At 42.9% G+C, this 12,893-nt stretch overlaps 1 protein-coding gene across 1 annotated transcript in view; it reads left to right on the top strand.

The window, feature by feature from the left end:
- The first annotated feature begins 2,261 nt into the window (after positions 1-2,261).
- ADGRF5 (adhesion G protein-coupled receptor F5) overlaps positions 2,262-12,893 on the top strand; it is a 72,316-nt gene continuing 61,684 nt past the window's right edge. The window contains exon 1 of the mRNA XM_033100540.1: positions 2,262-2,575. The gene's annotated coding sequence lies outside the window, so the exon portion shown is untranslated. The remainder of the gene's footprint in view (positions 2,576-12,893) is intronic.

The raw sequence follows: 12,893 nt of genomic DNA, 5'->3' as shown, positions 1-12,893 counted from the left end.
AACCAACATACTTGGAGGTTGGCTTCAGACTATAGCAGAGCACCACCCGTTTAGCCCCCCCACATGCATTACATACAAAGGGAGTTGTCAACAAGCACCAGTGCCTGCTGGAGCGAATCACACTCAGTGTGGTCAGCATCTGACACAGCAGCTCATAAGCTGTGGATGTAGCCAAACCCCACAGCCAGTGAGTCTGACGGCCAGTGCCACCCACTGACATGCCAAGAGCAATTCAGGCTCAATGATAACAGGACAGCACACACAACCCACACAAGGGACATTCTTGGAGCACTCGGCTCAGGTGACCAGGGAGACTGTGCCACTGGGCCCCACAGGACAAACCCACCCGGCCAAGACTAGGAGACATAGAAGATGTACCTCATACATAGAGACAAACACAGAGGCAGCCAAAATGAGGAAACAAAGAAAATCACTTCAAATGAAAGAACGGGAGAAAACTTCAGAAAAAGAGCTAAATGAAATAGAGGCAAGCAACCTACCAGAGACAGAGTTTAAAACAATAGCTATAAGGATGCTCAAGGAACTTAATGAGAACTTCAACAGAGAGATAGCAAGCGTTAAAAACAAAAGCAAAAAACACATAGAAACCATAAAAAGAACCATTCAGAAATGAAGACTGCAATAACTGAAATGAAAATGCACTAGAAGGAATCACCTATTTATTATAGTTGCTTTTTAGCTTCAAATACTACAAAACCCAATTGGAACTGGATTAAATAAGGAAGGCCATTAACAGTAAATCCACAGGTAATATGCATCCACAATGGGCCACATGTCCAAGCTTACCCCAGTGCTCCCCAAGGGAGTGAGGTCCGTGTTTTAGACCAACCTCAGGTCATCCCCTGAGCACCTTGCTGGGATGGAGTGCCCACAGCCAGACCAGGACAGTCAGCCAAGAGGGTCAACGGTGGGTGGGCAGCCACCATTGTCTCCCAACGTCTGCATGGAGTGGGCTGGACAATACAATTGAGAATCAGTACTGAGAATTAGAAAAATAACATTTTTCTAATAAAGTTCATTCTCTTTGTATCAAAACACTTAACTTTTGTCTCAAGCCTGAGTTCTGCTGGTGGTTGCTGACGTGTCTAACTAAGAGTGATAGCTTTGGTCGGAAGCGAAGACAGGCAAGAAGAGCGGGCGACGTTATGGAACAGGGAAGACATCTGAGCTTGGAGGATTAGAGCCCAGGTCTCCAGATAGTATAAACAGTTCTCGAGCTCTTCCTCTGTCGTGCTATCACTGGAGTCTATATAAGCTTAGCAGTATTATTATCTACTTTTACACGTTACAAAACTGACGCTCAGTGAGGTCTCCTAATGTGTACAAGGCTACATAAATAGAAATCAAGGGGACTGTGGTTTGAATCCCTGTAGTCTGACTCTGGTGTCCTTGCTTTGACACTATGATGGTTTCTCTAAATACAGTCTGGGGACTGTCTGCATCAAACTCACCTGGAGCAGGTATTTGCAAAGCAGATTCCTGGATTCCAGGCCAGGCCTCAGTCATCAAACTTTCTGTGGACAGGGGTCCAGGGCAGGAAATTGAACAGCAGTCCCCACACTGAACTTTAAGGACAAGTGGATGATAATCGATTACTTCCCATCTGTGTTCTGTCTGACCTTAGGCAAGTCTTTGTTTCTTCTAGGGCCTCAGTTTCCTTACTTGTAAAATGAGGGTAGGTAGGTCACTTCCAGCTCAAAAACTCTGATTATTGTTCATGTATCTCCTTATCTTTGTATATTAGTGTATGGAGATGATATTTTGAGTGTAACAGAATTCATAGTTTGATGCACAAGTGTTCGTAGAGCTTCCCTGGGAATCTGGGAGAACCAGTCATCTCTTCATGTGACATATTTGAACGGCAGCCTTGCATAAAGCCCTGGGGCTGGCATTAAGTCACTTCTGTAGGTCTTGTTATGCCCTGGGGATTTTTTTATTCTCTGACTTTTTGGCACTGCTAGAGACAAGGAACTCATCGATAATCTTCATTTTCCTCTCCCTCTGGAATCACAGTCTAATTTGGTGGACATCTTTCGAAGGTTTAAACCAGGCATCCTACACCGGTCATTAGCTCTAACCTATTTTGGGTTTGCTCTGGTTTCATTTTTCTGATTTTTTTTTTCTCCTTTGGCGAAAGGAAAGCAAGAACTAAGGGGCATTGGCCAAACAAGTCCAGCCACTCAGTGGGGAGGTTTCCAGATAAGACAGACCTGAAGGACTTCCTATGGGCGTGAAGGAAATCGCACACACCATCCGGGGAAGAGGACCAGAAAATCACTTCTTGTTTTTCAAACAGCAGCAGGCTCTCAGGAATGGCTCTGTGAGGCTCAGAGGACCGCTGCAGGCAGGCGCTGGTCGGTGGGGGAAAGGCCAAGCTTGGTGCACAGCTGCCAGTCCTGTCTGAGCCCCGCAATGAGTCCTGCTTTGCTGTCCCTTCACCGGACGTGAGGTCTTCAAGGAGGCTGCAGGACAAATGGCCTCGTAGTAGAAACCTGGAAGCTTTTAGAAGTCTGGTCAGAGCAGGAGCCAGCCTGGGGACCGTGGTGCTAGACAGGTAACCGGCATTTCTCCTCCTGTGGTCTGTCTGCTTTTGCAGCAAGACCTCAGGGACACCTGTCACTCTGACACTCCTTTTAAGGCATCTGTCAGTGATGATCCTCTTTGCCTGACTTTCTTTTTTATATGTAACTGTGGCATGTATGTTGGGAGCATAGAGCGTGTGTGTTCAAGAGCACTGTGCCGCTTGTTGGTTAAGTTGAGATTGTGTTTAGGAAGATTGAGTATCAGGTAACTAGCTGGGATACTTATTATTCTCTGTAATAAAGAGAGATTTTTGGTTCCTCCTTTTCTTTTTTAAATGAGTTTTCCCATCTCTGAGCCAGAAAATACCATAGAGACCGGAACCTTCGGGAATCCTGGCCAGGCAGCCATGTTGCAGGTGTCTGCGGGACGCGGAGTCTGCTCCTGTGTATAGCAGGAGAAGCATGGCACACGCTCGGTCCTTGGGGCAAGGGGTGATCTCTGAAACATAAAATGTAAGCGCTACCTCCCACCCAACGACTGAGGGGAAAGGAATCTCCAGTGGGCGCGGGGAAGGAAATCAGGAAGCGTGCTGGCATTAAGAGCTTGGCAGGCTGGCCTAGGGCATTCTAGAAGGGAGGAAAAGCTCTGTGATGTGTGGCTGGCTTAAACTGTGTTTTCTTATACATTGTAGAAAGCCAGGCCATGCCATTGCACAGCAGCTCAGTGTTTCCTTTCGTAAAAGGCCGATGTTTCTGGTCTTTCGTTTCGGAATTACACTAGTGGTACATGAAAATATTTGTACTGTAACAGGATAGCTCTTAGAGTTGTTCAAGCCCCGAGCCCCCCAATATGCATTGTATTTCTCCTCCCCCAAATTAGCCCATTAATAATTTTCTGTGTCTCTTACCAGTTAAATGACTTACTCTCTCTCTTCCCAACTATTAGGACAAGCCAGGGGGGCATAGGAGTACAGTCATCATTGTCAGATTCATGTATCGATCCTTAACAAAACACCTTCCTTCACTGGAAAGATGAAATGATACATGGGGAGTGGGAACAACTCTTTTAACGCTTAGAAAAGTCTGAAAGAGTTTCACTCATTTTCACACATATTATTTTGGTGTTGGCTTTGGCAATTACTACTATTAATAACTTCCCATGGATTAAACTCTAGATTTTCCAGCTTAATGTTTGGGCTTCTCTCTTGAAGACCAAAGGCAGGCTTGTTCTGGAGGAAATGAAAAGGAAAAAAAAATACAAGAAAATTAACTGAATACATAGGTAGATACCGTGTTTCCCGGAAAATAAGACCGGGTCTTATACTGTATTTCCCTGAAAATAACACTGGGTCTTGTATTAATTTTTGCTCCAAAAGATGCATTAGGGCATATTTTCAAGGGAGGTCTTATTTTCTTCATGTGTAACAATCTACATTTATTCAAATACAGTCATGTCATCTTCTTCTGGAACATCGTCATAACATATTAAATGAGTCCGTCTGGCTGACGATCTTTACTGGGGCTTATTTTTGTGGAGGTCTTATTTTCGGGGAAACACCGTAGATAGGTAGATAGATAGATGATAGATAGGTAGATAGACAAATACATGATAGTTTGCTAGATTAACTGGTTTGCTCAAAGAAGATGAGGTGAGTGTGGAAGACATTGTGTTCTCATTTAATGGATAATAAATGTATTTAACAGATGAATTCATTTTCTATCTATCTTAATCTTCTGTAAAAGATGGCCTTTTATTTTTCCCCCCTATACATTGTTCTGAAACAAGTGAATAAGCAAAAATCACTATGAACAAATCGATGTGGCTCATGGAAAGAGGGTTTGGGGGGAAAAAAGCATACAAATAAGCAATGTTAAACCCACTACAAAATTACAAAACATTTTCAATTGCTATTTAGTATTTTCTTGTCCTTTCCAAGCTTTCAGTTGCTATTTGGTATTTTCTTGTCCTAGCTAAGTTTTCTCCATCTCAAACTTGAGGGCGACTTGGCCCTTATGATTTTGGACAATCTGTGGTGCTTTCTTGACCATCCTGTTAAATTTGCGTGCTTTGATGCTTCCCCTGATCCCTGGCTAATATGATTAATCACTTTGCCATACTGCATTGTGCTAGCCTGAGACAGAGTCTTCTTCTGCCGTGTCACATATAAAGCAGGTATCTTACTCCCATTTTAGGGAATACAAAAAGGAGAGGTTCAGAGGTTGTTTGCCCAGCATCGCACAAGGAATCTTTCTGGGGCACTGAGATAAGAAGAAACCCATATTTCTGGTTTTCCAGCCTCATTCTTGGTCAGTGATATAAGCATAAAAGTCACCAAATAGAGACTTAGTGTGATTGGCTGGATTCTGGCAACTTTGTAGCAACATGGACTCCCAATTTTGCTGGGAATCTGTAGTTATATCAAGCTCTTGCCTGGTCCAGATTTTATCAGATTCTAATACCTGCTGTCCATTAGTATCACCGTAGGAACTTAACAAAACCAAAACCAAAACAAAACAAAAAACCAACATCCAGACACTTCCTTGGTAATTGAATCAGAATTCTGGGGAAGGGGCCTGGGCACAGAATTATTATTATTATTATTATTATTATTATTATTATTATTATTATTATTTTAATCTCTGAAGAGATTCTTTCATGCAGCGAGGGTTTAGAACCACTAAGTCCTAACTGTCAGAGATAAAATGGCTAAGTTGAAAAGCAGAAGCAACACCTGTTCATGGAGCCTAGAAGTAGGGGCCGCAGGGCCAGCAGCTGTGAGCATCAGGTTCTAGGATTCTAGTTACTGCTGTTTATGAGACGCGCAGACCTAGCTCCCATCTGCAGGTGAGAATGACGAGGACTGTTCCAGCTCCCTCGGCCATGGCGCTGCCTTTTGAGTTTAAACTGAAACAACCCCACCGCCTTCACTGCAGATATCCTGGCTCCTATTACTTGTGGATTTTACAATATCAGATTAAATGTTCTAGGTAAACAGGATGTGCTCTTCGAGTGCCAAATGACTACGGGAGGTTATACATTTTACTCAGTGTCACTTTAACATGTTTTGTCCCGATTCCAAGAAAAAGAGGAAAAAGACGTACTAATTGTCTTTTGCTGATCCACCACTTTCTGGATGGATCTAAATATGGATAGACAATAAATCAGGGCTGTTTTTTTTAATCATAAAATGGGTCCCTAGAACCTTTCCACCCCGACATTTCCTGATACAGTTCAAGCTGGTATCGCTCGTTGGGACAGTCTTTGCCTCCTCCGTAGAGAGAACCACGAGGGGCGCTCTCGGCTCCTCTGCGTTTCCCCCTGTACCTGTGAATTTTGGCACAGAATAGGTGTCACAAGAAAGGCTTGTTGAGTTAAATATCTGTATTGGCTGTGGGTACACTATGAATTCACCAGTTATTTGTCAGCTCAGCATTTCAGCTCACATTGTATGACTCTGGCCATGATGGTTAAAATAACTGGAATCTTGCCTATTTCCTTAAAGGTATACACAACATTGAAACCTTTAAAATCACAGCTTAGTGGAGGCACCTACACTGGAGAGATTTGCTAAGGGCTGTAGAATTCAAAAGGCAAAGAACCCTTTTCTTTAGTTAGCTTATACTCTTAATGGGAGGCAAGGTACAGGCGTTGGAAATTTTAATAATAACAGCTAATAATTATTGAGTACTTACTATGTGCCTGGCATTCAGTTCAGTGCTTTATAAAGATTGTTAACTCCTTTAGTTATTCCAATCATCCTATACCTCAGGTGCTACTATAATCCCATTTTAATGAGAGGACACTTAATTTTAAGTAAGTTGCCTGAGACACACAAAGCTAGCAAGCTAGAATCAGGATTCCAGCTCAGACAATCTAACTTAAGAGTCCTTACGCCTAATTACTACACTATGCTACAAAACCCACAACAGTATTGCAAAAAGACCCCCATGGCAGGGCCACCGGAGTACCTAAGGAGAGAAATACAGTGCATTCAGGAGAAAGATGTATCTCTGAACAAGACAAGAGAAGAGGCAGTGTGCCATGAAGGTTAAGAGTTCATACGTTGGCAGCAGACTCTGCTACTTACTGTGTGACCTGGGTGTTATTTAATCTACTCAAGCCTCAGTTTCTTCATCTGAAAATAGGGATAATGATAACTAACAGTATAGGACTGTAGGATTAAATGAGACTAGTGCATGCAGAGTGCTTAGCCTGATGCCTGGCACAGAGCAAGGGCTCGATACATGATGTAATTGTTACTACGTGACTAAGAAGGATCTGAAATGATGAGTGGAGCTCAGAAAGGAGGAACGGGACATTCCAATTGCCAGAATTGTCCAAAAAGAAACTGAGGGGTAGCAATCCAGTTGACCGATATTTATGTTTAGTATTTATGACGTATTTTGCAGAAGAAGGGACAATAAAAGCACTGTATCAAAGTGTTATGGAAGAAAAATGTGGCAGAGCTGGGTTTTTATTAAGTTGTGTTGATCATGCGTGCCAGGTCAATTAGCCTAAATATTCTCTGGGCATTTGAGAAGTTTTAAAGTATTTGAATTTGGTATAGTAGCAATCTATGTAAAACAGTGTTCTAGACAAATTAATCAGCTGGTGGCATGGTGGGTTATTGGGCAGGGACAGGGGAGGAAGGGATCCCATTGAGGAGATCACTGCAATCATGCAAGTGTGACATAATAAAGTCCAAACCAATGTGGTGGCTGAGAAAAAGAAAACATCAGCAGTGGGGTCATGAACAGGACTTAGTGACTGACCTGCTGTTCCCACTTGTGCCCTCGATTCTTGTGTCCAAGAATACCTGTGGGGCTTTGAGCCAAGAAACTGGAGAATGAAGTCAGACGTTGGTGAAGGTGTGTTAGGAGAAAGCAGTGGGAGAGAAGAAGACACGTTCAATGTTAGAGAAGCTGAATTTAGACGCAGTTGGAAACAGTACAATCAGAGAGAAGCTCCTAATGTTTAGCAAAGAGATCAGGGTGAAAACGAAGTTTGGGGGATTGTCACATAAATGAATAATTAAAACGATAAAAGTGGACAAGTTCCCTAAGAGGTAAGGTGTTGGGAGAGATAAGCCAAGGACCCAGGAGAGGTTTTGGCAGGCCCACAGTGAGGCGGTGGTGGAATAAGGAGGATGGAATCACAGCAGGAGCAGGGCAAGGAGCAAAACCTGGAGCGATGAGCAACCCAGGAGAAGGAAAAGGGGGCGCCACGAATGAGGAGGCGCTAAATGGCATAAGAAACCAGGGAGGATGAGGACCAGTAAAGTACGTCATTGGGTTTATCTTCACAAAACACTTTTCACCATGAGCTGAGGACTAAACTCATACTGTCCAGGTTAAGGAAACCTGGGAGTGACCATGACTTTTCAGGGTACTGTATTTTGGGGAGAAAAGAAGTAGCACTTTTTTTCTTTTTGAGTAGCACACACACATCGTTCTTAAAGTCGAACAAACTCCCTAGAGAAGGAAATGAAAATTTCAGAGACGTGAAGCCACCGTCCAAGAACGGCAATGGGCAGACTCAGGGGGTGGAGTGGATGAGGGCTGTGAAAGGAGGAAAGACAGAGGGCTAAGTCGGCCCTGCCAAGGATGAAAAGGTTGGAGTATTTTAAACCATGTGGTAAACAACTGCTGCCCTGAGCCCCTGGAGTACCCAGAGTGCCCCCCTCAACTCTGCCTCAGCCACCCAGCCCCTCGCCATGGACCGTCTCACAGACCTCCCCACTATCCAGCAATGAGGGCCCCCAGGTCCTCTGATTGGTCCCTTATGATTATTATGAAATTACTCCAGTATTATTTTGAATCTCACCTCGTAAAGGGTAGAACCATAGTACTGTAAGGCTTGGACTGACACCCAAGCCCTCTGATGTTGTCTGTACCACGGCAGCCAAACCACAGGGCTACCCTCCTGGTAACTGGAATGCACCCCTGGCATTGGTTCACCAGGACTTAGGGAGACCCCTTCCACGCGGTACATGAAAGTCGTAAGATAGATGAGATAAGGGCACAGCTAGGAACTTAATGTTTTCATAAAGATGGCAATCTCTTACTAAAAGGTTCAAATGCTCCAGTGATTTACAACAAGGAAAGAAGGATAAAAGGTTATCAATGCTGCACACATGTGCAGTGTGTTTTGGAAAACTTGGCCCCATTGTGTACAAACAAATGTTCCTCTGGAATCTGATAGTACCGAGTCGCTCTGACACAATGCTACTGCAGGACCTTATTGCAAGGCAAAGGAAAATTAAACAGAAAAGAAATTTTTTTTCGAGGCAGGTCTTTAATTGGTATTGTGTTTCGTGTTTGTGTTAAATAAATATTTAGCTTATAGTTCTGCATGTGAGAGGGCTGAATCATCTAATTAAATAAGGTAAACAAAGATAAGTCTTACCACCTCTGCTGCTGGAAAAACAGATCTATGAAGGCAGGCTCTCACCGTTATACTTCAGGATTTTTAAGCTGTAATTCTGTAATTCAGGAGGACGGTTATTGAAGACTCTCTATCCTTACTGCAACGCATTGCCTCACGGAGATGAGCAAAGAGTAATAAGCACAATAAAGTTGGCAATGAAAGTCCTTGAAATTCAGTATTACTATCCGTTATTTGCCATCTGTCTTGAATTATTCTCTGGTACTAGAATGGTATATATACCTTTCTATTTTCAGTCTCTCCCCTAGTCTCTCTTTTGATCAGAAGTAAATGTTTAAACTATAGCCGCTTGAGTACATCGAGTCTATACCCCAGAACATGGAGAGTAGAGCATAGGGAAATATGCCCTTGGCTCATTTCAAAGGATACAATAACTTGTCCAGTTAGCCGTCCACAGGCCAAGGTTTAGTAAGAGGCATGGCTTCGTTTGATATTGTCCTCGCATGCAATACAATTAGTTCCTGTCTTAAAAAGAAAGCCATGCATACACCATCACCAGGAGATGATGTGACACGAATACTAAGCAGTTTACATCTGGGAAGACTCTCCACTCTCCTCCACTTTGCAACCATTTCTTGAGTTTTGTGTGCTCACCAACTCTAAGTTCTCATCTCCCACACTCTACCACGCTTCCCAATATGATGTGCTCTCCCCTCACCCAAATGAGATCCCCCTTGCTAAGAACATATCATGTCTCCAAATCTAATGTGCAATCTCAGTCTTCTCCTTAACAGGTCTTTCGCTCTGTTGGACATAGCTGAGCACACTCTGCTTCTTGAATCTTGAACTTCCCTGGTTCCAGGCTTTCATCTAGCCTTGTTTCCCTCCTTCCTCTCTGGCCTCTTGTTCTCAAACATCTTGGCTCAATTGTCTTCCTTGACTGGACCGTTAGAATTCTGTGGGACTCGATTCTAGGTTTTCTTTTCTACTCTCTCTGCTGTCTTCCTAATCAATCTTATTCACTCCTGTGGTTGTAATTACAGGGCTTACCTGCCTGGCTCTAGCTCACCTCACCAGCCCCATCTCAAACCGTCTCCAGCTTTCTTTTGGTGTTCCAGCCACTCTGGCCTGCTTACAGCTCCTTGAATATGCCATGTGTTTTCCCACCTCAGGGCCTTTGCACATGATCTTCTTTCTGCCTGGTACCTTCTTCCTCCCCGCCCTCCGACCTCCTCTTTTGTTTTTAGCTAGCTCCGAATCATGCTTCAGATTTCAGCTCAATGAAATACTTCTGGGACACCTTCCACAAATTCTGAAGATGAGGTAATATCCCTCTCTTCATAGGCTTTATTAGACAGTTCACACCGTGGTTAAAATGATGGGCTCTGGAGTCAAACTTCCAAAGTTCAAATTCTGGCTCTGCCACTTTCCAGATGCATGATTTAGGGTAAGTTATTTGACCACTCTGTGGCTCAGTTAGTTTGTTATCATACTATTAATTAGATATCATCCTATAACCCCTTCGTTGGAATTGCTGTGAGGATTAAAGGGTTTAATACAGTCAGTGCTCAGATGAGTGACTGGCATATAGTAAATGCTCAACAAATACTAGTATGACGATTAGTCTCCTTGGTAGCACAGTCACAGTGAAACGAGGAATTGAGTAATTGACTCTTTAATAAATCTCATCTACTCCATTAGACTCTAAGCTCCATGGAGACAGGGACCATTCTCTCGTGGTTTTTTGTTTGTTTGCTTGTTTTTGCTATTTCCCTGCACCTAACAGAGCACCTTGGCACTTAGCAGAACTTAATAAATGTTTGTCCAGTGAGTGAATACACATGTGAATTCATGGGTGAGGGGATAAATAGATTTGCTTCATGTAATACGTACAGCAATAAATACCAGGGGTGTCAAAAAAATGTATACAAGTGGACACTTTGGTCACCGTTGCTCAAGCAGTTGTTAGCCATCATCAGAAGTGTCTGGACGCTGATGGAAACCACTTTGAGCACCTGTTGTAATTGCAGAAGTCAAACGTGACTTGTATTCCTCTTTTGTTATTGGTATATATTGAATATTACAATTGTAATACAGTTTTCCTTTCTTAAAATGTGTATACATTTTTTTGGCACCCTCTGTATAATACAAGGAGGAAAGCTAAGGGCCTAGATTAAGTGTGGGTGTTCAGAGGAGCAGGGACTGTTTGCTTATAGCTGAACAGATCTGGGAACCTCCAGCTGGAGGCAGCTTTTTGCCTGGGCATTGAAGGGTGAATAGAATTTCAATATGCAGTGATTATCCTGGGGCTAAAGGATCGGAAAAGGTGGAGACTAACAAGCCAAGTAAATGGCAGAATTATTCGGGTTTTGCTAAACACTGAAAATAGTTTGATAATAATAATGGCCTCTCCCACCCCCACCCCAGATTAATTCTCAAATATTAGTTTTTGTATTTTTAATTCTGCATGGACACTGGAAAATCTCTTGCACTCTTTTAAATTATGAAAGAGCAACCAGTTTCAGTAGTGAAAACACGATGGATGCTTATTAAATATGGCAGCTCTGAAAAATAAAATCCAGGTCATAGAGGGCCTTGAGTATCCACGAAAGCTATTGCCTTTATTCTGAAAGCAATGGGGGAACCAAACAGGGAATGACACCTGAGAAGAGAGCTTCTGGAAGATCAGTCTTGCATTCATGGAGATGATGGCCAGAAAGGAAAAGGATGGAAGCCATGGCAACGGCACGTATCAGGGCAGTGAGGAATGGACTGGTAGAAAGTCAGAGGTGTGTTGGATAAATGCAAGAGATAGCTATGATTAGGCTCATAAGCCTAAATAAGGTTACCTTGTATTTGAAATAATTACGAGGAATTTTAGACTCTGAACCGTAACGGGACCTTCAGAGGCCAACCCCGACACCCCACTTTTGAGATCACTGAGTGCAGTCACTCTCTCCCTGGTTTTGTGAATGAGAAACCTGAGACTCAGAGAGGTAAAGTAACTTGTCCTAAGTCACACGGTTAACTAGTGGCAAAGTGAGGCTAGAACTCATGTTTCCAGTTGTTTGGTCTAGTGTCCATATAGAGAAAGTTTTCCATTTATTCTTATTGCTATCGCACGAAGAAGATCTCATAGCCCTCATGGTATATTTTCCCCAAAAAAACAGACTGCTGATATTATAATTTTGCCACTACCACATATCAGCTGTATGGTCTTGGCGACTTATCTTTCTAGACTTCTATTTCTGTACCTGAGAAGCAATGGTAAGTTAGTGGTACCATAGGGTTCGTTGAGAGGGTTGAATGACATACTCCTTGGAGGGAGCTTAGCACCATGCCTGGAACATAGCGAGTACCCGGTAAACGACAGGGATCGTCGTCGACGTCATCATCACCGTTATCACTGATAATTCCTGTCTACAATCCTATCATAAATGGCTCACCTGACTATAGGACAATAATTTTATCTAGAATTCTAAGAATCGTAGGTCGATCTCTTGAGTCCTGACTGACTCAAACCCCAGTTGCCTTTGAGACACAAAGACCTTGCTAGGCCTTAGTTTTCTCATCCGAAAAACTAAGAGGTGTGTGTATGTCAGGGGTTTGGAGGGCTTGAAGTAGAGATGAAGTTTAACTTGTCTTCCAATTCTGATTGTATGTTTTTATGCTCTATTCAGACATACCAAGGATCCATTTTTCAATTTTCATAAAAACATACCCAGAATAAATAATAAATATACAGCAGCAGACCAGAGGGCCACGTTTAGCCTTTTCTGATGATAAAAAATAAAGAGAGATAATTTTTTTGGAATTCTATATTAGTTTGCTGGGCCTGCTATAACAAAGTCCCAGAGACTGGGTGGCTGAAACAACAGATGTTTATTTTCTCACCAATCTGGAGGTTAGAGTTCTGAAATCAAGGTGTTGGCAGGGTTGATTTCTTTGGAGGCCTCTGTCCTTGG

This window comes from Rhinolophus ferrumequinum, chromosome 3, assembly GCF_004115265.2.
Source record: "Rhinolophus ferrumequinum isolate MPI-CBG mRhiFer1 chromosome 3, mRhiFer1_v1.p, whole genome shotgun sequence".
Lineage (NCBI taxonomy): Eukaryota > Metazoa > Chordata > Mammalia > Chiroptera > Rhinolophidae > Rhinolophus > Rhinolophus ferrumequinum.
Note: the sequence above shows the minus strand (reverse complement) of the source record. Positions and strands in the feature narration are given on the sequence as shown.